At 42.8% G+C, this 25,560-nt stretch overlaps 1 protein-coding gene across 1 annotated transcript in view; it reads left to right on the forward strand.

Annotated features, from left to right (window-relative positions):
* The first annotated feature begins 16,492 nt into the window (after positions 1-16,492).
* RAI14 (retinoic acid induced 14) overlaps positions 16,493-25,560 on the forward strand; it is an 85,641-nt gene continuing 76,573 nt past the window's right edge. The window contains exon 1 of the mRNA XM_057364658.1: positions 16,493-16,603. The gene's annotated coding sequence lies outside the window, so the exon portion shown is untranslated. The remainder of the gene's footprint in view (positions 16,604-25,560) is intronic.

Here is a 25,560-nt window from a genome sequence, read left to right on the forward strand (position 1 = left end):
GACGAGCTGACCTGCCGTGTGAACTTTTCAGGTTGTTTTTGTGATGTCTGGGCCCTGTGGAATGTGTGAGTTTCCTGTTTCACCAGTGTACCATGACTTGCATTTTGGGCAGGGAAACATGTAAACATAATTAGGTGGCTGGCAGCTCCAGCTGCCTTTGAAAATGCTGTCAGGAATTGTGCCTTTCGTTTCTATTTTATTTGTGATGGATTAATTTGATATCGCTCGAGGCTAACTTGCCTATTGCCTTATGAATTTGGGAGTTTTCCAGCACACAGTTCAGGGGCTGCATGTGCCTGTCTGTCCAGAGTAAAGGTGAYACAGAAACTGGAACATAAGTCGAGCGCTCTTGATTTTAAGCAAGTAAAAGATGTGATGTGTCATCTGGCTTCTTTCTGGTTTTCCTCCYGAGTATCAAGATACACGGCTTCCAAATACCCACTGGCAGCAGGGTCTAGGCTTTCATAACTCAAAAAACATGTGTGTTTCCCTGCTGAGGGTGATGGGCTGAAAACAGTTATTCTGCTCCCAAAGCAGCCTCCTGCTCTGTCGATGCTGCTGCTCTCTGAACCGAATCGATGTGAGGCCAATACATTATCGATCACCCTCGGGGCAGGAATAACGAGATCCACAGCCTCAGGGGCCGCAGGGAAAGGACAAAGGGACTGACAAAGGGCAAGGTCTGCTGCTGGAGGTCGGCAGTCCCCTCCTCTGATTAGACACACTAATACGTGGTTTCTGTGGAAACTGCAGACTGGGAGCACCATTTCCAACACCTCCCCAGTGGCTGGGTAGGAGATGCAGACKCTTGGTGGCCCTTCACAAAATAAGGTCACCCAAACCAGCCAGGACTCTAACAACAGCTCTTCACAGCAATTCTCTGGAACCAGTTAAGGATTTACTGTGCTGGGAGAGGACTATCAGAGCCAGATTGATTTCAGTGCATCAGGACTTTCTCTCTATGCCAACTGAATAGACAGAGGCTTTTCTAAATTGCTTTTCCAGAACATCAAGGAAGGAATTTAAAAACTAATAGGCACAACAGGGTTATACTACTAACTTATCTTCAGTCTCTTGCAAAGCACTCATAGATGAGCTGCTAAAGCCAGCCCATGATTGTTGATGACAGGGATGTGCAGTGACACCCACAAACCCCAGAATGACCTTCCCTTATTTTTCTCTGTTTTTTCTTGTAACAGTTTTCCTTTTTATGCCACTGCGTTCTGTAGACATCCTGTGTCTACTRTTTTATTTAATCCTTAAAATATGTTTTCTTCTTTCCCTTTGTCAATCCTGGACATGTGTTATCATAAAATTGCAGAATGRTTTGGGTTGAAAGATTGTCTTGTTCCAATCCCACTGCCATGGGTGGGGACACCTTCCACTRGACTGCACTCTGTGTTATTCCTGTGCAGGGTCCCCAGGGCTGGATGCTCCAGGTGGGTCTCAGCAGAGCGGAGCAGAGGGGCAGAATCCCCTCCCTCCCCTGCTGCCCACGGTGCTCTGGGTGCAGCCCAGCATGAGGTTGATTTTCTGGATTGCAAGTGCACATGCTTCTGTGTTGTGCTGAACTTCTTGAAAACCAACAGCCCCAAGTCCTTCCCCCCAGATCTGCCCTTCATKAAGCCRTGTTGGCTGYCCCAAATCACCTCYTTATTTTCCATGTGAYTTACTATAGYTTCCAGGAGGCTCTGCTGCATGATCKTGTCAAGCACCAAAGTGAGACTGGCCAATGTGCAGTTCCCTGGCTCTTCCTTATTTCCCTTTTTAGAACAAAGTGGCTTTCCCCTTTTCCAGTCAGTGGGAATTTACCAGGWCTGCCTCAGCTTCYCAAAAATAATGARCAGTGGGTTAGTCACTTCATCTGYCAGTTCTCTCAGGACYCACRGATGCATCTCATCAGGCCCCATGGATWTGTGCACCTTCAGGYTCCTTGGAGGTTCTGGAAACCRGTCTTGTACTACAGCAGATGATTCATTCTCCCAGTCCCTGATTTTGTCCTCTGTGACTCAGGCAGTGTGGCTGGAGCACTTGGTGGTGAAGAYTGAGGCAAAAATGTTGTTGAGTASTGTAGSCTTCTCCATATCTTGGATATCAGGTCTCCTGTTTTCTTCTGGAGAGGGCTCACATTTTGCCCGGTTTTCTTATCACTGAGGTACCTGAGGTTTTCTTATTACTGAGGCAGAAGCTTCACTTTTTGCAATTGATAACCCTGGCCAGATTTAGTTCTAGCAGGGCTTTGGTTTCCCTAACCCARTCYCTGCCTGCTCAGACCACCTMTGTATCCCTGCCAGGCTGGGGGAGYTTTCATTTAAAGTTCAGGTTGATCATGCTGTGTACATAAACCAAATATACCCACAGCTCAAATATGCACACAGAGCTCARTTTTTAGGGCAGAGTTACAGATCTTTTCTACTTTTCCTTAGGGGCAAGGCCAGCATGAAGTGTTCCCACTGTACACTCTGCTGAGATGTGAGCTCACAGCTTCCCCRGCTGAGCTGACAGAATTGCTTGGGAAGATATGCTGTACACATTTTTGCAGTACTGGAAATTTTAGGAAAGTTCTGGAAAGTATAGGAAAATACCTAATTATCTGAAAAATACCTCCTTATATTTGGAAATKACCTAGGTAAAAATCCTCCCTGCTTTTCAAAGTCAGAGCACTTTTTCATTCCAGCGTGGAAGTCTTGCTGGAATATGACCTTTGATTTTTTACAACTGATCCAGATTAGGGTTATCATTAGCTTAAGGGTTTCCAAACGTGCTCTCCCCAACCCTTCTCCTCCTCCCAGGCTGCTAGCAGTCTGCAAAAACTTTTAACAGCCACAGAGGGATCTTTTACTTGAGGCTGTGCAAGAGAATTTTCTGATTTTTTTTTTTTTTTTTTCTCTAGCTACTATCACATCCATTCTGCTTATCTACCCAGGGTAAAGACTATAGGAAATCCCAGTCTAGACCTAAATTCCTAAGCAACTTCTTTTTGTTGACTTTGAAAAAGAAACTACTTTTGAGTGCCATCTTTGGAGCCATTAGAGAGGTTTCCCGGTGTCATCCATTTTTACCTGCACATTTTTATTATTGCTTTTAAAATATTTATAGAACACATGGACCTAACCACAGTCATTAAGTATTTGTCTCTCCCAAATCKTTACTCCCCAGAGGCAGAGGAGGCTGGGGTGAACTCAGGGAGGCAGATCTCAGCTTARGGAAGGGGCCAGGAGTCATGGCTCATAGATCTAAGTTAATCACAGCACCTGAATTGCAATGATTTTTATCAGCAACTGGGTATGAGCAGGAAGTTTCTACTCAAAATCTTCTTTGGGAACATCAGGGTTTATAAATAGAAGACAAGTCTATCATGATCAAATTAATACTCCCTCACATGATTTTTCCTCCTATTAAGAAGTTTATTTGTGATTTTCCCAGTAAACCTTGTTCAAAGAAAAGAAGCAAATCAAGGAAAGAATGTTACTGTATTTTATTCTCCTACCATTGCAAAAATGCTTCTAGACAACTTATAGAGCTGTTTGCAAATAAACAAACAAAAAGATAAAGATATACAGCCAAAAATAGAGACRGATCGATTTTTGTGGTTACAAGTGACCACTGAACATTCAATCTCATCACAGGTGCAGCCTGTATTTCAGAATTTCTCTCAGTTAATGTTTTACCCAGTCCAGTAACTTGTAAGAACTCACAATCATGTCCTGGAAGGATATCCATCTGCCTTGAAGATTCCTTGTTGGATTTGTGCTGAATGCCAGGGGAGAGAAACCRCTTTCCTCTAATCCCCCATCACACCAATCTGACGTAATAATGTAATTTACAGTTTTTCAGACACCTCCTTTCAATGGCAGAGCCATGTAGATAAGGCTTAATATGAATGCAAAGGTGTTCCAAATGCATGAATAACCAAAATTGCAAAGGAACATGAGGCAGCTGATGTGCTAGTGGAGAGGCCCAGAGGCAAACTCAGCTCTTCTGCATCATGAAAACCGTGCTCATTTTTGGCCTACTAGAAAATAGAAATTTATCCTCAGCTTTAATGRTTTGCTCACATTCCTTTTACCTTCAGGGCTTGCTCAAGTGCCCTTTTGCTTTCTAAGGTAATTAAAGGGGGAAGTGAGGAGATCTGTGCTCCAGGAGGGCAGAATGCTCTGGGAACGGAGTACATTTTGAGTCGTGATAGCCTGGAAAATCAGTCAGATTAACTGATAGACATAAGCTTTTTTTTTCCCCTCCAGGTTGTCTGCTCTACAGTATAAATATTCTCGTTGTTGGGGTATTTGTATGTGGGTGTAACTGTAGATGTATTCATTAAAACATAATCTTCAAAAAGAAAAGCTGAAGGCTGCCCTCTCTGCCACAGCTYCTGGGAAGAAACAATGGATGGAAGGAGAGAGAAGAGAGCAGGAGAGAGAGGCAGTMTCAAAACAAGAGTGGGAGAAACAGGCAAACAGAAGGGAATGAACCACACAGGGAAAACAAAACACAGGTCATGGCAGAGGGCAAGGGAATGAAGGGGAAATGTGAAGGAAAAAATTCAGACCAATGGAGAGCAAAAGGGCTGAAGGCTGGAAGATAAACGGTGTCGGGGAGGACAKTGGAGAGCAGGAACTAGAATTAACTTATTTCACTAATTATTGTAATTAATAATGGAAGTATTTTTACAAACCCCTGTTGGCTGCAAGGTCCTCTCAAATATGTAGTCTGGGAGGGTTTTGAATTTATTTAGATGCACAGCTATGAAACCCAAATTGTTCTGATCACTGAACTGTCAGCATAAATGATGTTTAATGGCTGGTCTTGACACTAGTAAGGGTATCCCACATATAACCTGATTTATAGCCCTGAGGAAACAGACTATTAAAGAATCTTATACACTGAAATTCCAGTTTAATAGATGCAGACTACGTATCCAACAGAAGCATTGAACATTCTTCTTATATTCTTTAGTTACAGATTTCATTTCATCTCATCTCAGAGCAAAAAAAATTTAAGATGTGTTCCTATGGATGAAAATTTAAATTAAATATAAATTGATGCTATTCATTAGCTATCTATAGAGTCTCAACCTATCACTACCTGGAGACAGCTTGAGAAGTGCTCACTCTCTTGAGTACAGCTTTAGAGCACTTCTGTAGCAGGGAAAACAAAATCTTTGAATGATGCATTTAATGTGAAATAAAAAGATTGACGAACATGACTATGTGTTGGAATGCTTTTAACTATACATAGCAAACACACCACCACAGGTTTTAGGTATTTTTCTGGCATCTGTGCATCACATTCTTATATCTATAATCTGCTCTGTTTTAGTAGAACTGTTTTCTTGAGAAGAAGCTACCTAAGTAAATGCTTCCAGGATTGATCCTTAACTGCTTTTAGTATCATCAGTTCTGGCCATCTGTGTTTTTTCAGTCTAATTCCATAAATTAATGCTTTACTTTGAGAATTTCAAGGACCGGAAAGTAACAATGAGCCTCTTCTGCCATTCCATAACTCTAACTACTATTAGTTGATGGGATATGCAGTGAAAAATATTCTTACTGAGAGTACAGTCTATAAGGATAATTGTTAAAAAGTACTATAACATTTCTGTGCAAAGATGTGGCTGGCTTAGCTGTGTGCTTAGCCAGTTTTGAGCTGGTCTTTGGTGATGCAACCTAACCCAAAGAACAAGCACATAATCAGATAAGTAGCTCTGTGTTAATGGCACATCATGATTTCGGGTTATTAGGGTTTCCACTTAATTTATTTTGTTTTGAAGAGCATAGATTCCGAGTTGGTTAGTAAAGAGACTTAAAACCCCACAACCAATGAAAAGAAGCACTCAAATCTGCCATCTATGGCTGGAATGCTGGTGAAGGATATAGGCAGGAACTTAGGATTCTGTGCTTGCTCAGCTTTTGTTAACACTCCCATAATTAGTTTTAATAATGAGATAATACCTAACGATCCAGCCTCTSCTGTAACCATGTAAATGGAAGCAGAGCTGGCTTCTCAACCACAGACCTATGAAATATTAGCTAAGGGAAAGTATGGAGCACATGGAGAATTTCTTATTGACACCAAGGCAAGAAAAGCAGTGAAAATGTAATTGGATCCACTTCAAAGGAATTTTAAATGTAATAAGCAACACAAATCATGCCTGTAAATGAGAAGATAATYTATTTTATTAGATTAAATGGGCACTAAATTTTTGTAAATTTTTGTTATTTTTTCATTAAGTCCTTGAYTAACAAATACCCTTAGAAAATAAAAGTGTTGATGTTAAGTGCAATTCCATGTACAGCTAGAAGCCCACAAAGCAGAACCCTGTGCTAATCTCCTTATCCTGAGACTGATCACAAATGGACAGTAAACTGCAGGGAAGAGACTGTTCTCTAACCATCCAGGAGAAGAAGAAATGGGAAACAAAAACAAACCAAAACACAAAATACAAACACAAACCAAATCAAAACCACAAAAAAAATATTCCCAAACCAAACAAAAAGCATAAACTGTGATAAATTTTATAATTTTACTTACTGAGGTCAGGTAAAAAATGCAACATAATTAAGGGCATTTTAAAAACAAATTATCTTAGTTCARTTAGGTCTTTCATGAGGAACATCAYATTCTTCACTAACCTGCTGGACTAGTGAAGCACAAAACCYTTCCTGGCAGACAAATGCTCCTTTTGAYACTYGCTGCATACAGAACTATGTGCTACTTTGTAGATTAAATTCTGCTAAATGCTGATGTCAGTATCACTCCTTCATGAACTGAACAGAGAATTAAAGGCCTGTTGGAATGGACTGAATTTAATTTGAAACAGTTCTCGTGCATGGGTATCATGCAATCCTCCCTCCCCACATGCAGAGAGAGGGTTTGGACAAGTGCTTGCTAAGGTGTACAAGATAAATGGACTGTCTTGGTCCTGGTTCCTGAACTGAGTTAAAGCAATCACATTTAGAATGGAAGCTTGAACTGTGTCCACATTTACACTGTGATTTGACATGGCTGCAGTGAATCCCCCGGCGTGGTCTGACTCACAGAGCAACTTTGGTGCMTATGAAAYACAGAATCACAGAACCACRGAAGGAAAATCAGCCAAATCGGAAGGGACACASAAGGATCATTGAGTCCAACTCCTGACCMTGCACAGCACACCYCAAGAGTCACACCGTGTGCCTGAGAGCAYTGTCCAAATACTTCTTGAGCTCTGCTGGGCTCATGCTGTTCCACTGGGGAGCTGTTCCAGTGCCCAACCACCCTCTAGGATAGAACCTTTTCCTGATATCCAAACTAAAYCTCCCCAGTGGAGGASRTTTCAGCTTYAGGCCATTCCCTCAGGTCCTGTCACYGTCACYACAGACAARAGATCTATTAAACATATTCCAACTCCTTGGAGGCCTGGAAGGAGGAGAGAATAGGAGTCTAAAACATTGATTTGTGCTTTGGATGCCTTTGAACCACCTGTGCTGGGGACACTTTGCTCAAGGGACACGGCCCAATGCTGTCTGAAGGAAAAACTCCCAGCTGGTGTAGTGTAAATACGGGAKCCTAAGCTTCAAATGTCTTGCTAAAGCAGGCATGGACAGTAATTGTCCCGGCTGGGACAGTAGCTCACTGAGCCCTGCTATTTATTGTRTAATACTCATTCCTCATTGATGGTAAAAAGGTCTGATTTGACATAATTTGAAGGGCAGCATGTGGGACACCCTGGCTCCTGAAACTGAGWAGAGTCTTGGGAAGGTGTGGTGCTGGGAAAGGGAGGCGAAGGGAAGTTCAAACACTGCATGAAAGCTCTGTCAGAAATAAAAGTGAACACAAAATTCAAAGGCARGCCTGCCATTCCCATGGGAATTTCTCATTCCATGGATGACATTAATAAAGGCTCTCAGGGCAAATGGACCTATTTGCTTTCTCCAGATGGTGTAGTACTTCAAACAGATCTCTCAAAGCACTGACTGTGTTGAAGGATGAATTTGGTACCAGAGACTGAATCTTCACCAGTCCCCATCTCATTGCAGCCAGCTGCCCCCTCATTTTGAATAATGCAGCCTCCAGATGCAACCAYGGTGAATGTGATTCCAGTTTCCTTCTGCATGCTGCTTCATATGCAAACTGCAACATAATTAGAACGCCGATATGCAGGATTCTGGAATAAATAACAGGGCGGAATTTAAGAGAGATTTAATGAAATGGAGGTTTTTTGACCTGAATTGAAACTTGTCAGATATTGAATGAGACAAGGAGATGTTTATGAAACTTGATCCAAAAGGCAGAAAAGCAGAGGCTAGGACTTTTGCCCAACAGGAATTAAATTCTGGATAGAGATCAGATATGGGTCCAGCTAATACAAGCTAATACAGGCCCAGAAAATGCAAATATATCCAAATACAGATATTTTAGCATCTTCATTTAAAATCTTTGCAAATAATAACTTTAGTATATCATTTATCAATTCAGTGTAACTATGGTTCCTCAGGGGTAGCTCCATGGCGAAAATTAAGTTGTGGAGTTTGGAAGGCTCTCTTGATAAAAGGAGGAAGGTGATCTACATTTTTCTAAAAATAAAATGACAGAAAATTGTGGTTTATGAACCATTTTGTAAGCTTTTGTATTCACAAATGTCCTCAAGTCCCTTCCTTTCTTTGAATTTTCTAAAGAAATTCCTTTTGGTTTTACAGATTGCAGAAACAAGGCTCAGAAAAAGCAATAAAATTATTTTAAGGTACTTGGTTTTTATTTCATTCCAACAATCACCAACTATTTAATGTTCATAGAAAAAAAGAGTACTGTATCCATCTGCCTCCACTCTTCAGCATCCAATTTCAGCCACAATTTTGTTATTCAACTATTTAAAATGGAATTGACAACATCCTTACTGCTAATATGTATGCACTCTTTATTTGCAAACATACATGTTTTCGAATTGCAGAGTAAAATAAAATTACAAGCAAGTACCCAAGCAAGCAATTCTTTCTTAATTACTTCTTGTGCTGCATTATTACATTTTATTGTAAATGGTTCCATTCCTTCCAGTAATAATTTCGACCTGAGGCTACGGTTTCTTGGCTTTTATTTTTAAATGTACTTAAAAGTCAATTAATAAACTGTATCCATATCATTCAGTAATCGTATTCTTACTTTCAGGGCATCAGAAGTAGGGCAACTGATTAGAAACAAATGTTCCTTTTCTGTATTTAGTGMTTCTTATTAAACCTGAAAGCTAAAGGAATTGAAAGCAGCACCAGATCGTCAGCTGGGCTCTCACTGTCACAACCTGCAAGAACAGATTTCGGCGCCCAGGGCAAAAGCTAACAGGTTCCAGAGTCAGGCTCAGTATTTCCTTGGAAGTCAGTACCATCAGAGGCTTTTGTGAGATCAGATTTTTCTGCATAAATTGGCACTCTTTAAAAAAGAAATAACACCTTATTCTCATTTCTTGGGCAGCAGTACAAACTCATAAAAAAGTTCTTTCCTCTCAAAGAACTGGTAGGAGCAAATTGAAACCTGTTTGTTTTGTTTATTGAAAGACAACAGGTAGATGAAGATGCTGCTGACCCTAATTAGGAGTTGAAGATAAGAGTTCTAATTTCTGCACATCATCATGTCCATGGTTCCAAAGTAATTATTAGTGGATTTGGGCATAGCTAGGCACCTCTCAGCACAAACATGATCRGCCTTAAATCTGAGCACATCTATCCTGGCATCAGATCAATACATCCACCACATGGTGTTTACGCTGGGACCGGATGGTTCACCCAAAATAAAGGCTCGTTGTATGATCAGTGTAACTGGAAAGCAGCAGATGGGTTTGTGTTTCTCTGACTGGGAGAAAAGGGTAAGATTTGGCCTAGACTCAGTCACAGAGCTCTGAATCCCCAGATGGTCATGAAGGATGGGTGAGTGTGTGGCAAGAAGAAGGAGGGATCACCACACCACTGTCCACCGACCATTTGACACAACCCTCACACGGAACAATGTGATCCTGTGGATAATTCCATGGCAGGCTAATTATTTCTTCCCTCAAGGTCAGGGGAGCCTGCTGAACAGATGAACTGAAGCCACTTTGTTAGTAGGCAGTGAAGTGCCTGAGACTGAATATTCAAAAAGAGTAAGTGCCCAGTGTTAGACTGAGAATAGAGGATATTTCAGCAATGTGTTGTAYAGATACATAATATTCCACATGAGAAAAACTCCACTAGACAGAAGAAATGATTTTAAAGAAATCATTTCAAGAAAGCATGAATGATTTCTGTTGAGCAGAGTGAACTTCTACTCTGGATAATGTGGCTTTGGTGTTTTTAAACTTTGATAATGCCGAAGCCAGACCTCATCACTTCATGAACTCTGCCCATGGATCCACACTAATAAATTTCAARTACAATTGTATTCCTCTGTGATGTTTTGGTTAGTCACAATCTCTGAGGACTGGTACAGCATATCAAAGGCTTACTCTCACTCTTTTGTTTGCCACATATTTGGTGGTAATTAGATGCTTCATTTGTAGAAGTCCTTAAGAAAAGCCTCTCTGCTGGAGCAGGATTACCTAAGATTTATATCTGTCCTTGTGCAAAGTGCAGAAATCTCCAACGTCTCCACACTAAATCACAGTCTTAAACTTGGAYCCCATCCCACTTTCCAAGCCTTTGATATTTTTTTCGTGATCCAGGATAAATGCTGTAGTCATCTCTGAGAAGTGAAAAGGAATGTCTGACACTCATTTACACCAACCCCAGCAGAGGCAGGGACCTTTGCATGCAAATATGAATCAGACCCAAAGTTTGATTATCATGATGCAGTGAAAAGAAACCTTGGATTTTCTTTTATTCTTTTCTTTTTAAACAAGTTTTAATATGGTCTGAAACCYTCTGCATCAGAGGAAGCATTTTAAGAAACAAAACAGATGACTGACAAAGTGAGATTTGGTTCCTCTGGAGATGTAAGGAAACTTCTTTTTTAAAACATGGAAGAGTGTCAACAAAGATAGAATGCATATGAGATTTTGTACCTCTAAAACAAAATCASCAGCAGAAATTTTGTCATGGGAATACAGCATGGGACAGAACTGTAGTTTCAGCCTGCTGATGCCAAGTGCATTAAGAAATTGAGAAGCTAAGACAAAAAATAAGCAGTTTGAAATGCCATTTGCAAGGTGCTTGGCTTCTCTGTAATGCAAATAGTCATATAAAATATGCAGGAATGTGKTTTTTTTCAGGTTTGAATGAGAAGAGGAAATTGATTTACAAATTCTGACTGGAATAGGAACCTTAGAGCAAGACTAAARACAAAGCAAGTCTCTGCACTCTTGTGTGGCTTATATGGCGTGTAGCTGCCTCTTTCTGTGGGAACTGCTTTGACTTTTGAGATATTACGGCATAATCATAATCAAGGTGCTCGACAGTTTAATTAAGTTCTAGGGATTTTCCTCTTTAGTGATCCTCAGATTAGTATAATCTTCTTCTTGGTGGTTCTTGGACAACTGGCCTTTCAGTGGTGTTCCTTCAAAGGGCCCTTTATCCCTGCAGAGGGGTGGAAGTCAGCTCTCCACAAGGTGTGTTCTCCCTRTCTGTGGTTGTCCACTGGCTTCCAACAGGTCTTCCCATGGGGCTTTTGAGAAATCTCAGCCCTCAAGCTTTCAGGGAAGCCTCTAGGTTGTGCAGAGTGTGGGTAGCAGGGGATTTTCTCTTAAGTGACCTTGGTTCCCATCTGTATCTGTGGGGCCAAGCAGAGAGAAAATATTCCTCTGGCTTGTTGAAGAATGGAGAAAACTTGAGCAAGCCCAAATGCACAGAATTCTCATGGTTCCGTGCAAGAGAGAAGGAAGCAAGAATGAAGCACTCTTAATTCAAAGATAAAGCAGTAGATGCTACACATAAACAGTATTTATGGTATTGAGACCTGAAACACAGCCTGGTGATTCTTTCAGTCTTTTAACAAAGCTTTGTTCTTTATCTCCAGAGGTCTTGGTGCCTTTTGGGTCATTCATCCTTCTTCTGGGTGAGCTTCTCTATAAGAAGGAATGAAACAATTTTTCCTTTTTAAATTTAAAAAAGCATAGATGCTCTGCCATTTCAGGCACAGTCTGTTTGTGTAAGGAGTGTGTCATTTTCTTCTGCTGCTTCCGTGGGCTTGTGCTTTTAAAAATATATTTCAGAATTAAATTTGTTACCAAGTAATTCTGAGGATCTGTGGGAAAGCTGCATTAGATCATCAAGCCCACTTCCATGTGACATAAAGCTGAGTTTGTCCCTACAGGGGAGATACACAAGATAAASGTATTTTAGATTGGATGCTAGTGAAAAAGCCAAGAAAATAATTTTTCTGAGTTAAAACTACATAAATCACTTTCACATCAAAGACTCTAACATGCAAGCACAGATTTCCATAATAATGTGAGAAAAAGAAAGGAAAGAAAGAAGACAATTTTTACTCTTTGTACTTAAGAAGGATTGCATTAATTCCTTTTGTATATTTCAGTAGCTACAAACTAAAATGAAAAGTATATCCAGAGGCAGATAATGTCCTTTCTCTCACACAGAACAATAAACTATATTTCAGTTCTCTACTAACTGGAGCATCTGTTTAGTCCCACTCAGGTAAGGCTGYTGTTTAGGGCTGCTCCTCAGGGTTCAGCACTCTGCTGCAAAACATCTGAAGAGTTCAGCAACAGTGACACAGCCAGCCTGGCCTCCTCCCTCAGCTCCTGACTTCTGCTCCTGTGGCAAGGGAGGAATATTCACATTTACAGGGCAGCCCAGCCTCATGGTGCYGCTTGAGGTCATGGCAAAGCAGGACTCTGTGGCTCACAAAGACAAAACATCTTGAACTTCACTGGAGCTTTCCAAGAAATGTCATCTGGGACCATGAAGAGGTCAAGTTATAAACTGGGGCTCCTTGCAGAAAGTTGTGCAAAGGYGTGTATGGAGGTAAAAACCACGAGAAAGAAGAAGGTTCTCAGAGGTGGAGGAAAACCATCTCAAAAAAGAAAGTTGAAATAAGCTAGATAATTCCCTGCAACTATTATTGGATTTTTCCTTCACTCTTTGAAAGTTCAGTTCAAAGCAAAAGAAGTCCCTAGGTAGGCTTTCCTCTCTCTGAAGATTTTGTCTCTGKTAAGAGCCCAGTTTGAGCAGCTCCAGTTGTGAGTTTCTTCAATTTTAGTGTTTTTTTGTGTTGCCCCTATCAGGCTCATCGCTGTTGCTATACAAAGAGCAGGGAAACAGTAAAGGCAAAAAATTCCCAACCAAGTTTTCTAAACATACCATATTGTGAAGAGGCATCAATCACCTCCTTTCTGTGCTAACAAGATATTAAAAAAAGAAAGCACTCTGGTGGAAGCAGATAAAAATGTCACTTTTTAACTCTCTCACTTGTTRCCACAGAGATCCTTGCATTTATGGGGGACATCTGCTACAAAGGATGCAAAAAAAATTACTGTAGGCAAAGAACAGTCTGGGAATAAAAACATGTCTCAAAATCTAAACGTAAACTTTCTTTTTAGTGAAAATAACAGCTAGGATTAGTAAACCAAGCTATATTACAACTGAAAATAATCAGACCAGAACAAGTCCTGTAAGGGAACTGAAATGCAGCGCTTAGAGCTTATAGAGCAGGTTTAAGCTGCTTGAAGGATACCAGGAAGTAATCAGCCAGCTCAGGAGTGTGATTTCCTTTGCAAATAATATCTAGGTGGAGATGTGGCCAGTGCTTTGCATTTTRCCAAAGGCAGTAGCCAGAAGCAGAAAAAAAAAAAAAATTAACTAGCCAGAAGCAGCATTAAAAAAAATTAACAACTACAAGGTAAGCTAATTAGCAGATGCTATCAAGACAGAGTAATAAGACGTGATTAAAGACATCTTTAAGACAATTCCAGGCCTCTCCCTTCTGGAGAAGTGGCTARGAATGCATAGGTGGTTTCTTTACTAGGAGTGCATAGGTGTTTTCATCACATCCTTAATGTGGGCAGCCATTTCCAAGTCAAAACTGTGTGTAACCTCTCACGTTTTCCAGGAGACTGAGCAGAGAAGGAGGGTATTGTCCTCATCTCCCATCCTCACATCATGCCTCTGCACAAAGGAATGGAGGGGTAYGGGAAGGGTGTCACACTGTCAGCATGCTAATACTTGGATTTTGACAGAAGCTGCTTGTGCAGGATGTCCTTTACCTTCTGCCTCTGGCAAATTAGGTTCTCTCTGTTTAATTAACAATTTCTGTTAGCTCGTGCTGAGCATCTAATGAAACTCTCAGACAGTTGTGTTTGCCCCACAGTAAAGGCACAGATGGAACATGACTATGGCAGAGTACTGCAGCACACTGAGGGCAGAATGTGGAGCAGAGCTGAGCTCATCTKGTTGCCAGCTTTGTCCGCTGCCTGCAGAGGCTCCAGCCCAAAATTACATAGGAGTGTTTTGGATAAAAGGCAATGCCCAGCCCTTGGAAGGGGACCCAAACGGGGCTCACAAAAGAAGGGATAAACGAATGGTCTTCCATGCAGGGAGTGTAACCTGGAGGGCAGTCAGGTTCCCAGTGAAAGACCTGTTTGGTTTAATGCATTTAAGCTTGCTGCCACAACAAACACAAAAGCCTTGGTCCACTGCTTACAGGATGAGCAATACTTCTTTGGGAAGTAGTAACTGTGGTACTTACCACTTCTCAAGAAGGGAACGTTTTATGATACTGTAGACAGAAGGTACTATCTGCTATKCATGTGTCATTTTATATGTGAACATCCCATGCAAACAGACCCAAAGTCCATCTTTATTATATATTGTCATGGAGAATGGAAATAAAAATCRAACTTGCTCATTATCTTGCAAAAGATAAGGAGTAATATTTTAAGTCACTAGTGACTACACAGATATTTGCTGTGTTGGTGTAAGTAGGCAGGAGACTTTCCAACAATGCTGTACACATGTATTTGGCTTTAAAAATAGTAGAAATTAAAGATAACTCAATAATAAATGGAACATATTTTGTAGCTGATGAGCAAGCATTACAGGGAAAGTTTGATTCTCCTGTTTTTTTAGTTTTGTGCAAATTAAATTTTCATCATTAACTGTATTAGATTAACATTTTGGGGAGTGTCTTTTTAATTAAAAAAAAAAGAAAGGAAATAGGGCTGGCACAATGATGGCTGTTCTCAGACGTAAAACATATGCAGAACAAATTGACCAAGGTAAGGACTGCAGATTAGCAGAGGAAAGTATACTTCTGGTGATAATCAAGTGTATTTGTTTAATAACAATACTTGCCACTATTACAATAATGACATGAAGTTTTGAAGTGCTCATTTCCTCCCTGTACTGTTTGCCACTTCAGAAGGTGTGAGTGGTGTTGAGAACAGAGAAGATAAGAGTGATCACAGAGATTAAAGGAGGACTTTTCAGTCAGGGAACCCAGTTGTGGTCAGTGGGGCCAGTAGATTGCAAGCAGCTCTGGCAGGACTCTTGTKATGGGATGATAGGTAGAGGCTCACCGAACAGCTTGACTTGTCGACAGGGTGCACAAGGTCTGGCACAGGTGATCTTTTTGGTGAGGTATCGAGGTGGTTTTGCCATCAACTTGGCAGACTCAAAAAAGGGCACTCTAGAGGTACAACTTTGAGAAAAGGGTTTGGCCTAYACAGGAAAGAGACTCCTAGAGCACATCCAGTGGATCAGAACCTTGGTGCTGCTATAAAGCCCACATGTGCTTCTCTGACCTCTGCAACCAAGCACTACACTAGCTGTTAATCTGGATCCTATGCAAGAAGTAGCCAACTTCTCATTCTTCTCAAGCAATCCTTCCTACCTAGAGGTCTGACAAAGGGGCATTTGACTCACAGGGAAGCTTTGGAGAGAACCAAAACGTGGGACTTCCCTCATGCACCAAAGCACTTATGCTTCTTTAGAACTTGACATCTCTTTGGCCCCTGCCCCGTCCCCAGCCTTCTCCTAAGGAGGTCTGAAGGCATCGAGAGATGGCAGCAGTTTGGCACCCACCTTCCAACTTCCTCATGAGGGSAAGAGAASRGCAAAACACTGGTCTCTTTTCTGTGATCACCAATGRCACCTGGAGCTGTATTGGGGGGGTTGAGTTTGGGTATCGGGGAAAGGGTGGGTGGGCACTGGAAGAGCTCCCCAAGGAAGTGGTCACAGCACCAGCCTGTCAGAGTTCAAYGGACAATCGGACAATGCTCTCAGGCACACGGTGTGATTCTTGGGGTGTCCAGTGCGGGACCACGAGTTGGATTTTGATGATCCTCGTGGGTCCCTTCCTACTCAGCACACTCCGCGATTCCCCACACCCCTTCACAGACACACACCCGCCCCGAGCCGGCACGGTGGTCTCCTTGGAGAGACCCCAGCACCACCCCCGCCTCTCTTTCCGCCCGCAGCCCCTCCCCGCTCGGCAGGGCGGAGCCGAGCCCCCTGCCCGCCCCACCGCCCCCGCGGTTCGCAGCCCCCGCCATCACGTGTCCGCCGTGTCCCGCCCATCCCATCCCATCCCTTCCCGCCCCCGAGTGTCCCGGGGCGCTCGGCGCCGCCGCTCCGCCCTTGTGATCGCGGCGGATCGCTCGGTGCGCGGCTCCCGGCGCCGGCGGAGCGGGACGCGGGCGCTCCATGAGGTGAGGGCGCGGCGCGGCTCCGGCAGCGCTCGGCGGCGCCGTGAATGGGGCTTTGTGTGAGGCGCCCACCTGCTCCCGCCTCCGCCGCTCGGCGCGGGGGGCTCCGGGCGCTTCCCCGGCCGAGCCTGAGGGGGSAAACCTCAGCGGGGCGCAACAGGAGGGAACTTGTCCCTTCTCTTGGCCGGAGAACCCCGTTTGCCCGGTATGGGGGAGCGGGGAGCAGCGGGGGGACGCAGCCTGTGAATCGCTGCCGCTTGCCTGTTTATTTTCATTTACTCTGTAGTTTGTGTTTTGTTTGCTTTGTTTWGTTCTGTTTTGTTTTCCTCTCACGATGCGCGGCGGGGAGTGACAGCTGCCYCGCGGGGGTGAGCGATGGCACCGCCGGGTGACCGCCCCGCACCCCTGCCCGCCCCACAGGGGTCTCGGCGGGTCCCTCTGCCCCGAGCGGAGCCCCCCGAGCCGCCCCGGGTCCGGGGTCGGGGGTCCCTGGTAGAGCTGAGCCACAGCGGCAGCCTAGTGCCGGTCCCGGGGCGCCCTGATAGGAGTTAAATTCTCCCCCGTGTCGTTAAAAAAAACCCTCATATTCCTCGCTCCGACCAGAAGGGTGGCTCCGGCTGTCCCGGTGCCCTCCCCGGGGGTTTGGTGGAGCCCGGGAGGGGGTTCCGCCGGTCCCCACACCCCACTGCCGGCCGCGGATCCCTGAACCCCGAGAGTGCGCAGGGGCTGTGCCGTCCACGCAGCCAGATCCACATTTTCGGTTGCTGTTAAAAAAAGAAAATAAAGTATTCTGCTTTAGGAATAGCATCGAGTTTAATCAGGAACCTGTGCTTCTAACTTCCCACGGGGCATGCGAAAGATTTATCTTCCTCTTGCTCAGGGTTTGGCAGCAAAAGTCTTCTGCAGTCTGCTGTTGCCACTTGTGACATTCTTAACTTTCTCCTTGTGAAAAGAGTAGTTGAATTCTGCTTTAACAGCGTTCCAGGATCTTGAACAAATTCTCCCTTTGCTTTTTACTGAGTATAAATGTGCTTACTACAGAGCTGACATTAAGCACTTCCAGTCTAGTGCTGCTTTCATAGAAGCTGTAGTTTCTTTTTTTCCTTTTCTTTTCTTCTCCTCTACCCTAGCAGCTTTTAGATTAGCTGTGTCATTAAAAAAAATAGATCAAATGCCAAAAATTACACATACATCATTTTAGAAAKGTCTTCTGGTGTCCAGGATTAACTRGGAGTAACTGAATGCAGCAGATACCTGTCAATGACCTGCTTGGCTCTTGTCTCGGGACACTCATGGAAAGCTGTCAATGAGATTTTATTTACTAATAGAAGAATTGCGTAACAGCCATATGAACCAGAGTGAAAGAGCATTTTGAGTAGAACACCACATTATATGAGCTCAGGGTTGCCTTGATTKGAAGGCAAGCTCAGTGCCAGTAAGTTACTGTGCAGTAGCAGACACCCATCCTTCCAGTCTCTAAAAATAGGGGCCCTCTGCTATTCTCTTCCCCTTCCAAGAGTGCATCTGCTCGCAAAGCARTAAAATGCTACCTCCTCCCTTCTGCTTCTCTGAACTGAGATAGATAGTAGCATCAAGGAAAGAAGAGATGAGATGGGAGGTTGCTCATCTCATGGAGCAATAAGCATTTCACAAGAGGTCTCACTCACTTGGTCTCATCTCTTCCTTTTTTTTTTTCAGTTCTTTCTCCATGTTCAGTTTTTCTTCTCCCCCTCTCTGATGAGGACTTTTTGCCTTTTTTGAGGGAGAAGCTGTGATTGGAGAAACATAAAAGCTAGTTCTTGTGTAAGATRTTGGTAATTTCTAAATCCTGCTGCCACAACACCATAATCACATTCCTTTTGGGAGCTGATTGTGGGCTGGTTCTTTTTGCACAGGGATAATGCTTGAAATAAGCATAGAGAAAAAAAAAAACAAGGGAAACTAGAACAAATAAATTCAAAGCTTTGGTGCTTTGCTTAATGGCAGACATAGTAGAGTACTGAAAATGCTGAGGTAGAAGCATATCAATCCATACCATCATCTGAGGCTGTAGGTTTGAGCAGCTGCTCCTGATGTGTGTGTACCTCTTGCACATCGGAGGAGCCGGCCCACTTGCCAGCACTTTTTGGAGCTGCTGTCGAGGTGCCTGTGAATGCATGCCAGGTGATAGCCCTGTATTTGAGGTGGCTTGGGCTTTGCTTTTAGAGTTTTTAGTCCTGGCTGCACCTTATATTTAGAATCATTTTACTATGGGCTGTTAGGTCCAGAAGAAGTAGCACAAATAGGTGCAATTCTGGTAATATGTTAGAGCAGAGCTTGCCACTGTCAAACTGCTGGAAACATGCAGGTGTGGTGAACTGTGGGAGCAGCACAAGCTCTCCATTGGCACTTTGGGCTGACTRTCAAGCCCAGGTACTTGCCAGGGAAGCACACAGCAGTGAAATAAAGCATCCTGCCTTTGTGCCAAAACTCAGAACAAGATGKTCAGTAACCCCTGGAGGTGACGGTGTGGTGTGTGTGCTGACCTTGAGATGGTCAAGTATGAAGGAGAGCCTCATGGGGAGTGCATTTTCCTGGGAAGTTTTAGGTCTTGACAAGTTGTTTCTCTGCAGGCAGAACTTGCATTTCACATGAATGCTGTAGTAGCTTATGTATATTTTCTGAAGCTGTCAATAGTCTTCTTTTGATTTTCTGCCTCGAAGCTGTTGCTAGTACTCAAAATTCTGTAAAACAAGATGTTGCTGATTTTTTTTTTCCTCCCACATGAATCTGTTGGGGGAATGGGTAGAGGAGAGAGAAGCCAAATCTTTTCAGTCATTACAACAGGAAAGTAATTTGTATGCTGGTCTGCCTGTGACTCTGTAACTTCAGTAGCTGAGGATGTTCCATTTCTTTTCTCATAACTTCTGAGAGGGAGCAGGGAACTATTGTTAGTTTTTGCAGACATCTGACTTCCCAGAGGCACTTTGGAACACCCTGAAACAGCTYTGCAGTTTTGACACTCCAGTGCTTTCTGAGGACCTTCGTTACAGCCATTGAGACACCATCATGTTAACTCTTAAGGGATGTGTGAAGATTCCTAAGTCTATAAAGGCTGGGAGAAGTATCTTAAACACTGTATCTTCTCCAATATCTGTACAGTGCTGATGCTATTGAATGCAAGTTGCAAAATCCTGAACAAAATCAGATAAAAATCACTCAATTATCACTAGGATCACAGAAYCRCRGAATGGCTGGGGTTTGAAGGAGCCTCTGGAGATCATCTAGTCCAACCCCTCTGCTAAAGCAGCTTCAGCTAGAGCAGGTTGCACAAGATCAGAAAGGTTTTGAATAGCTCCAGAAAAGGACATCCCACAACCACTCTTGGTGACCTGCTCCAGTGTTGTCACCCTCAAAGTAAAGAGGTTCTTCCTCATATTCAGATGGAATGTCCCRTGTTTCAGTTTATGCTGCTTGCCCCTTGTCCTGTCACTGAAGAGAACCTGGCCCCATCCTCCTGGCACACATCCTAAAGATATCTGTAAGCATTGATAAGATCCCCTCTCAATCGTTTCTTGTCCAGGCTAAACAAACTGAGSTCTCTCAGCCTGTCATAAGAGAGATACTCCAGTTCCCTCATCATCTGTGTCCTTCTGCTGGGCCCTCTCCAGGAGTTCCTTGCCTTTCTTGACCTAGGGAACCTGAAACTGGACACAGCACTCAGATATGGCCTCACCAATGCAGARTAGAGRRGAAGGATAACCTTCAGCGTGCTGTCCACGCTGTTCCTAAAGCACCCCAGAGTTAACCGTGGCACTTCTCGGCTGCAAGGATGTACAGCTGGCTCATGGTTAACTTGACTCCCAGTTTCTTCTGGATAGAGCTGGATCTCAGCAGGCTAATCCCTAACCTGTACTGCTCCATGAGTTTATTCCTCATGGGCTGCAAGACCCCATGCTGGCCTTTGTTGAACTTCATGAGGTTCCTCTCTGCCCAGCTCTCTAGCCTGTCCAGGTCTCAAGTGGTGGCGTAGATACCATTCCACAGATATGATCTCCCAACATGTAGGGGYTGATCTCGCTGATGTCCTKCTAGTTTATAGCATTGATAGTCTTYCAGAACAGAAAATTCCTGAATTTTAGGTGATTTTTATTGAAGGATGGAAACACATAAAACTGTCATTTTTTGAGTAATGTTAAGAAAGATGCTCTGTTTTCATTGGCTAATGTATTTACTCAAGAATCTGGTAGCTGAGTAGGGGAGCTGTGTTACCAGCCCAGCCTCTGAATCTGAAGATATTTCTAGATTAAAGGAGTTTCCAGTAGGATTCCCTTCCAAGGTGTTTATGGGAGTGGAGCTTGTCAAGTGTCTCAGGTAAATGGCTTTGATGTTCCTTTCTAACTCCAGCCCTAACAGATGACAGCTCTGCCTTAGGCTGTTCCATAATATTAATCCATGAAGTCATGGATATGTCTCTTCGTAGATTTAGTGTTGCAACTGTACAGTTAGTCATGTTTGACAGTTCTGAAGAACGTCAAGTTGAATGGTTGATAGCAACATACTAGGAAGGGAGTAAGTATAAACAAGTACTAGCTGTTGTTAACCATGTGGGTTTGTCAGTTAAGAACTGACATTTCACAAGCAGGACTCCAAGGCATTTTTCTCTGTTGGTAATTGTAGCTAGATGCTTTAATTCCAATCTCGTCCAGTTGAACTAAACATTGAATCTGGAAAAGTCTCCAGGGCTGCAATGTATCTCATGTATGACCAAACTAAAGAAGATGGTCTCAAAATTGAGGGCTGTGCAAGGCCGGGGAGCTTTYTGTTTTAGAGACAGGGAAATTGAAGGCACGGAAAGAGCAGCTGTATGTCCCAGTTCATGCAGTAAGTCTTGTCTCTTTTGTTGGGCTCTTCATTGACCTGGATGTGTGTTGATAGACACTTCCACACAAAAGAACTGGACTGAGACGGGAAAAAAATTGTGTATAAGGAGTGAATGACAAATTTGTCTGGACTTCATTTGAGTTAGAATTTTGCCCAGCGTCTGGTATGCCAAGTAAACAAATCAGGGCGATGTCTCATTTTGATTTTTCTCTACCTTTCTCCTGTAATTCACTGTGTAATTGTTCATTTTTTTGGTGCTAGCTTTCTTCTGGCTGTCTAGAACTGCCAGAAGAACTGCTCTTTGAATAGACTGTCCAACAAACTGCATGTGTCCTGAGATCAGCCAGCTTGCCTGGGTTTGTACTGGCCGTGTGGCATCCTCAGAGGCTGGTACTGCTTCAGCTGAACCATTAAAAGGAAGTATAACATTTGCAAATGCTGAATATCAAAGGAAGCGTAAGTGTAAAGAGTTGATACAAAGTGTTCTGGAGGGAGGAGTGAGCGCTGTGGGTCAGTGTTGCAAAATCTGCAGAGCTCTAACTTCTGGGCTCGGATGCTTGAATTTGTACAGCTCAGCACATCCTTGCCAGTGATTTGTGAGCAGATAGAGGGAATGCACTAAGTTACCCAAGGCCCTTGCTATCTCTGATGTCTGATTCTGTTTAGAGTGGGATTAACTGTATATAAATCACTCCCACTCTTGCGTAGTGCTTGGGCTTCTCAGTGCATTTTTCAGTGCGTTTTCATTAGTAAGTAATAGTAGATTAACCAAGCCAAGAATTATTTGTCTTTATAGGTAACGCTGAGTTTATAAAACTCTGTTCCATTCGACTTTTCCTATGATAGGAGGGTGGGTTACTCAAGATGGAAAAACTGAGCTGTGCTGATAAAGAGTGGGGAGATTTTCCTATTGCTTTTGGTCTCATCATRCAGGCTTCTCTGATTTGGCCTGAGAAGTGGAAGAATATGCTCAGCTGAATGGAAATAGGAAGAGAAGGTGGAGTGTTGGGTGGAATTCATTTTTTTTAGGAGACAGAGTGGGCTTGCTGCTTTATGTGGGAGCAGCCAAAGAGGCTGAGCAATGGCTAATGCCTCCAGACAGTGCTGTTAAATCAGAGAGAAGCTTGGCACACATTCTTGGGGATGGGGGGTCGGTCAGGGAAGCTCAGGGACATGAATCATTTGTGAAGCTGGATACTGAGGGTGATCAGCAGAAGGGATACATTGGTGTTGATGCCTGTGACTGCTTTGCCAGGCTGTGCTTCGGGGTCAGAGCGAGGCTTGTGGTTTAGAAAGTGGTCATCCAGAGTGTAAATGATGCTGTGCTTTGGGGGAAGATGCTTCTGGGGCTCCTTATTTTCCCCGTGAGGATAGGTGTGGTCRCGCAAAGGTCATGAGTGTACAGCGGCAATGGTATTCTTCCACACTCCAGACCTTTTTTTCATTTCCCCCCACAGCTCTATGTGTGTCGCCAGATCTTGCATAYAGCCTGTAAATCTCTCCTGTAACCTTTCAAGGGTAAAAAAGCGGGGTTTCTTTAAGTGTTTTTGGGCGGGGAGGGGGATATTAGTTGACAGCATTAGTTGTGCTGTGCTGAGAAAGTGCTCTGTGTGAGACAGAGGCTTCTCGGGGTGTTCTAAGAGAGGTGCAAGATTTTTGACTCCTAAATTAATTGAATTCAGCACTTATCAGTGAGGGGTGACTCATTAGCATGAACACTGCRCATAATATGTGGTTTTACTGTAAACTTCCCATTTTATATAGGGAAACTAAGGTTTTTCTTTGTTGCATCTCTGTGTCTTTGGCTCCCTCAAGGAGTTAATTGTAACATTGTTTGAAAGGWCTTGCTCTGATTTTAATGCAATTCAATGGAAGGGGAATAAAATGTCTGTATTGTTGTTTRCTGTGGTTTGCACAAATCTCACTATAAATCAGTGGGGAAGATTATCCTAATCTGTTTCCTGCATTTAAACCTAAAGATTGTATTGTGTATTAAAACACAAATTATTGAGGCCAAAGATTACCGCCACTTCAGTGTCTCTAGTTTTATAACTAGGTAGGTTTACCACCAACCTAAGGATGTTTTTTGTGGCTTGCATTCCTCCAGGCTGTTTCTTGACATTAAGCTAAAGGAAGATGAGATAGAGGACTAGATATTTAATTTTGGGGCTAATGTATAAAAGCACGTGATCAGCATTAGCTGTTGAGAATCCCTGGAGTTAAGCACTGATCTGCTGCTAACTTGCTGCAGCTATAAAATGACAGCGCTCARTATTTATTGCCACATTTGTTCTGAAAGTGGAGAAATGCCACTATTAGTAGAGATTGTTCCTTGTTAATACCTGTGATTCATTGCAGAAATATTGTTTTGAAGTGTCTTGATGCTCCCCCGTGAATTTCTAGTAGTCACTTCCTATCTTGTAAAACAGAGGAGTATTAATGGCGCTTCCTTTATCCCCCCTCTGGCAAGTGAACAGTTGTCATAAAGCTCTGCTGAATCAGGATRCTGACCTCTTTTTGCATCAATTCCAATAATTACATCCTTTGAGAGGGGTCTTCCTCCTTTAAACAGTGACAGAAAAAGGCAGCCCTCACCACTTCATGCATTTTTATCTCCACGGTTGAAAGATTATGAGAATTATGATGCACAAACCGTAATCTTAATATTTGTGTTTAACTATGTCTTATGGAAAAAATACAGTGAGAAGCACACTAAGCTTGGGAATGCTGTTTTTGTGTGCTTAGGCATGCTTTTTTAATCATGCTGAGGATTTGARTTTCAAATTCTATGCATAAAGTGCACTTATGTAGGAGGTGAAGTCTCTTGTGGGGAAAATAACTTGTCTTCTGACAGAAACACTCCTTCCTTTCTCACAAGGGGGATAATAACATATTAAGAGTGCTTGCAAAACTTGTTAATTAGGCTCTGCTACAGGTTCGTCAAAGAAGATGGTCCAGCTTTGCAGCTGCTCCATGTATGTACCTACAAGGAGTTTTCATCTCTTCCACAGCCTTGAAGTTGAGCACTTTGTCTTCCTTGGGAGCTATAATAAATCCTTTGTCCATAGGAGCCAAAAATGCTGAGGGAGTGGGAAGGAGAAAGACAGCCTACAGCAGACAATTCTTTGGCAATCTGTATGTGAGGAAAGAGTTCTTGTTTTCAATTCCCTGTGCACAGGATTTATTTGTACTTCATTAGCTGGTCTAATTAAACAGTTCATGTTTTTTGGTCAAAGCATATTTAAATTATAAAACAAAAAGTCCTGTTAAGTGTTGGATTTTGTGAGATATGGYATAATGTTTCACATCTTTAAAGCTTCTTTACATGATCTTTTTTTTCATAAAACTTTGAGGTTCTTTTGGTATGGTTTGGGTGGTTTTTTGCTGGTGTGGTGCRTAAAGAAAGCGAGATAAGTAATTGTATTTGTCTTGTCTGCACCCTGGCATTTCTGGTCTTTGCAGCACTCATCATCCTTGGTGTTACTGGAGGATAATTTAGGAGATTATTGGGCTCTTGCTGAGGTTCAGGCTCCTTTCCAATGCAGGTTATGACAGCTGTTGTGTAATTTAAACGCTTTCTCCAAAATTTGGGTGGGTGTAGCAGAAACAAAGTGGTATGCTTCTCTCAGAGCAATCTGAAATAATTTCTTCTTTATGATTGTCCCGTTTGGGGTGTTTTTTGTTTTGKTTTTTTTTGTTTTGATTTTTGGGGTTTGGGTTAGAGGTTTTTTTCTTTGCTATTTTACAAGTACTGCATTCCACCCCAGAAAAAGCTAAGGAATTTTCACTTGGCCATTGAGTGAAAAGGTTCTGCAAACTCTATTTTCCTTTTTTCCTTTTGCTTATTAAAGAATTTCATAAAATGCTGTGAGCCCATTCTCCTTGTGATTGATTAAATACAAGAATTTTGAATGAAACCCCTTGTTCACACACTTGGAAGCTGTCAGGGCTCTGACATGGCTTGAAAATGACTGCTTAATTAGAGTAATTTAATTTGATTTAATGATTTTTTTTAACAACCTACTCAATTACCCCATACAGRTTACCTGCTGCTACCTACTGAAAGGGTGTGGCCTGTGGGAAATGTGTTTGTGTGT

Source organism: Malurus melanocephalus, unplaced genomic scaffold (assembly GCF_030028575.1).
Source record: "Malurus melanocephalus ecotype Western Australia unplaced genomic scaffold, MMel_1.1 scaffold_41, whole genome shotgun sequence".
NCBI lineage: Eukaryota > Metazoa > Chordata > Aves > Passeriformes > Maluridae > Malurus > Malurus melanocephalus.